Genomic DNA, 4,519 nt, shown 5'->3' with positions numbered 1-4,519 from the left:
TTACAATTTCCAAGCTATACATATACCTTATAATGCCTTGCATATATTTCCAGTTATTACCTAATTTTGTCAGCGATTTCGGACCTCATGTTGCACTGTACTGTGTGAAAATATTGCTATTTATGTGAAACTATTCATAAACTGTAAACTTTTGTCAGTAGGCAATTCGATAAAGACTTCCGGCTCCTCGGTCTGGTGCGAATATTTCAGTGTCCCCATATGCCAAACGGTTGGTTTGTGACACACCTTTACGCGTCCCTCGCTCGCTGTGCTCGCTCGAAAACTGTAGCATAACCTAAAACCAATCCCGTTTGCGTTCATTATTCGATATGGAGGCGACTTATTTCAAATTTGGGATCGTGTCTGATCGGTTGTGAAGTTGGATTAGATTTTTACGAGAGAGCGGAGCGAGCGAGCAACGATCACATTTCCAAGCTATACATATACCTTATATTCCCTTGCATATATTTCGTGGTATTACCTAATTTTGTCAGCGATTTCGGACCTCATGTTGCACTGTACTGTGTGGAAATATTGCTATTTATGTGAAACTATTCATAAACTGTAAACTTTTGTCAGTAGGCAATTCGATTAAGACCTCCGGCTCCTCGGGCTGGTGCGAATATTTCAATGTCCCCATGTGCCAAACGGTTGGTTTGTGACACACCTTTACGCATCCCTCGCTCGCCGTGCTCGCTCGAACACTGTAGCCTGACCTAAAACCAATCCCTCTTGCGTTCGTCCTTCGATATGGAAGCGACTAATTTGAAATTTGCGTACGTGTCGGATCGGTTGTGAGGTTGGACTAGATTTTACAGAGCGAGCGTAGCGAGCGAGCAACGATCACAATTTCCAAGCTATACATTTACCTTATATTGCCTTGCATATATTTCCAGTTATTACCTAATTTTGTCAGCGATTTCGGACCTCATGTTGCACTGTACTATGTGGAAATATTGCTATTTATGTGAAACTATCGATAAACTGTAAACTTTTGTCAGTAGGCAATAGGATAAAGACTTCCGGCTCCTCGGGCAGGTGCGAATATTTCAATGTCCCCATTTGCCAAACGGTTGGTTTGTGACACACCTTTACGCATCCCTCGCTGCCCGTGCTCGCAGGAACACTGTAGCCTAACCTAAAACAAATCCCTCTTGCGTTCGTCATTCGATATGGAGGCGACTTATTTCAAATTTGGGAACGCGTCGGGTAGGTTGTGTGGTTAGACTATATTTTTACGATCGAGCGGAGCGAGCGAGCAACGATCACAATTTCCAAGCTATACATATACCTTATATTGCTTTGCATATATTTCGTGTTATTATCTATTTTTGTCAGCAATTTCGGACATCACATTGCACTGTACTATGTGGAAGTAGTACTATTTATGTGAAACTATTCATAAACATTAAACATTTGTCAGTAGGCAATAGGATAAAGACTTCCGGCTCCTCGGGCTGGTGCGAATATTTCAATGTCCCCATGTGCCAGACGGTTGGTTTGTGACACGCCTTTACGCGTCCCTCGCTCGCTGCGCTCGCTCGAAAACTATAGCGTAACCTAAAAACAATCCCTCTTGCGTTCGTCCTTCGATATGGAAGCGACTAATTTGAAATTTGCGTACGTGTCGGATCGGTTGTGAGGTTGGACTAGATTTTACAGAGCGAGCGTAGCGAGCGAGCAACGATCACAATTTCCAAGCTATACATATACCTTATATTGCCTTGCATATATTTCCAGTTATTACCTAATTTTGTCAGCGATTTCGGACCTCATGTTGCACTGTACTATGTGGAAATATTGCTATTTATGTGAAACTATCGATAAACTGTAAACTTTTGTCAGTAGGCAATAGGATAAAGACTTCCGGCTCCTCGGGCTGGTGCGCATATTTCAATGTCCCCATGTGCCAAACGGTTGGTTTGTGACACGCCTTTACGCGTCCATTGCTCCCTGCGACCGCTTGAAAACTACAACCTAACCTAAAACCAACCATTCTCGCATTCGTTATTCGATAAGGAGGCGACTTATTTCAAATTTGCGAACGTGTCGGATCGGTTGTGAGGTTGGACTAGATTTTTACGAGCGAGCGCAGCGAGCGAGCAACGATCACAATTTCCAAGCTATACATATACCTTATATTGCCTTGCATATATTTCCAGTCATTACCTAATTTTGTCAGCGATTTCGGACCTCATGTTGCACTGTACTGTGTGAAAATATTGCTATTTATGTGAAACTATTCATAAACTGTAAACTTTTGTCAGTAGGCAATTCGATAAAGACTTCCGGCTCCTCGGGCTGGTGCGAATATTTCAATGTCCCCATATGCCAAACGGTTGGTTTGTGACACACCTTTACGCGTCCCTCGCTCGCTGTGCTCGCTCGAAATCTGTAGCCTAACCTAAAACCAATCCCGTTTGCGTTCATTATTCGATATGGAGGCGACTTATTTCAAATTTGGGATCGTGTCTGATCGGTTGTGAAGTTGGACTAGATTTTTACGAGCGAGCGGAGCGAGCGAGCAACGATCACATTTCCAAGCTATACATATACCTTATATTTCCATGCATATATTTCGTGGTATTACCTAATTTTGTCAGCAATTTCGGACATCACATCGAACCGTACTACGTGGAAATAGTACCATTTATGCGAAACTATTGATAAACTGTAAACTTTTGTCAGTAGGCAATAGGATAAAGACTTCCGGCTCCTCGGGCAGGTGCGAATATTTCAATGTCCCCATGTGCCAAACGGTTGGATTGTGACAAACCTTATCGCGTCCCTCGCTCGCCGTGCTCGCTCGAAAACTGTAGCCTAACCTAAAACCAATCCCGTTTGCGTTTATTATTCGACATGGAGGCGACTTATTTCAAATTTGGGAAAGTGTCGGATCGGATGTGAGGTTGGACTAAATTTTTACGAGCGAGCGAGCAACGGCCACAATTTCCAAGCTATACATACACCTTATATTGCCTTGCACATATTTCGTCTTATTACCTAATTTTATCAGCCATTCCGGACATCACATTGCACTGTACTATGAGGAAATAGTACTATTTATGTGAAACTATTGGTAAACTGTAAACATCCGTCAGTAGGCAATAGGATAAAGACTTCCGGCTCCACGGGCTGGTGCGAATGTTCCAATGTCCGTATGTGCCAAACAGTTGGTTTGTGAAACACCTGTACGCGTCTCTCGCTCGCCGTGCTCGCTCGAAAGCTATAGCCTAACCTAAAACCAATCCCTCTTGCGTTAGTCATTCGGCATGGAGGCGACTTATTTCAAATTTGCGAACGTGTCGGATCGGTTGTGATGTTGGACTAGATTTTTACGAGCGAGCGGTGCGAGCGAGCAACTGTCACAATTTCCAAGCTATACATATACTTTATATTGCCTTGCACATATTGCGTGTTATTACCTAATTTTGTCAGCCATTTCGGACATCACATTGCACTGTAGTATGTGGAAATAGTACTATTTATGTGAAACTATCCATAAACTGTTAACATTTGTCAATAGGCAATAGGATAAAGACTTCCGGGTCCTCGGGCTGGTGCGAATATTTCAATTTCCGTATGTGCCAAACCGTTGATTTGTGACACACCTTTGCGCGTCTCTCGCTCGCTGCTCTCGCTCGAAAACTATAGCTTAACCTAAAACCAATCCATCTTGCGTACATTATTCGATATGGTGGCGACATATTTCGAATTTGCGAACGTGTCGGCTCGATTGTGAGGTTGGACTAGATTTTTACGAGCGAGCGGAGCGAGCGAGCAACGGTCACAATTTCCAAGCTATGCATATACCATATATTGCCTAGCACATATTTCGTGTTATTACCTAATTACGTCAGCCATTTCGGACATCACATTGCACTGTAGTATGTGGAAATAGTACTATTTATGTGAAACTATCCATAAACTGTAAAGATTTGTCAATAGGCAATAGGATAAAGGCTTCCGGGTCCTCGGGCTAGTGCGAATATTTCAATGTCCGTATGTGCCAAACCGTTGATTTGTGACACACCTTTGCGCGTCTCTCGCTCGCTGCTCACGCTCGAAAACTATGGCCTAACCTAAAACCAATCCCTCTTGCGTTAGTCATTCGACATGGAGGCGACTCATTTCAAATTTGGGAACGTGTCGGATCGGTTGTGAGGTTGGACTCGATTTTTACGAGCGAGCGGAGCGAGCGAGCAACGGTCACAATTTCCAAGCTATACATATACCTTATATTGCCTTGCACATATTTCGTGTTATTACCTAATTTTGTCAGCCATTTCGGACGTCATTGCACTGTAGTATGTGGAAATTGTACTATTATGTGAAACTATCCACAAACTGTAAAGATTTGTCAATAGGCAATAGGATAAAGGCTTCCGGGTCCTCGGGCTGGTGCGAATATTTCAATGTCCGTATGTGCCAAACCGTTGATTTGTGACACACCTTTGCGCGTCTCTCGCTCGCCGTGCTCGCTCGAAAGCTATAGCCTAACCTAAAACCAATCCCTCTT

Source organism: Bombus affinis, unplaced genomic scaffold (genome assembly GCF_024516045.1).
Source record: "Bombus affinis isolate iyBomAffi1 unplaced genomic scaffold, iyBomAffi1.2 ctg00000128.1, whole genome shotgun sequence".
In the NCBI taxonomy this organism is placed as follows: Eukaryota; Metazoa; Arthropoda; class Insecta; order Hymenoptera; family Apidae; genus Bombus; species Bombus affinis.
This window is presented reverse-complemented; position numbering follows the sequence as displayed.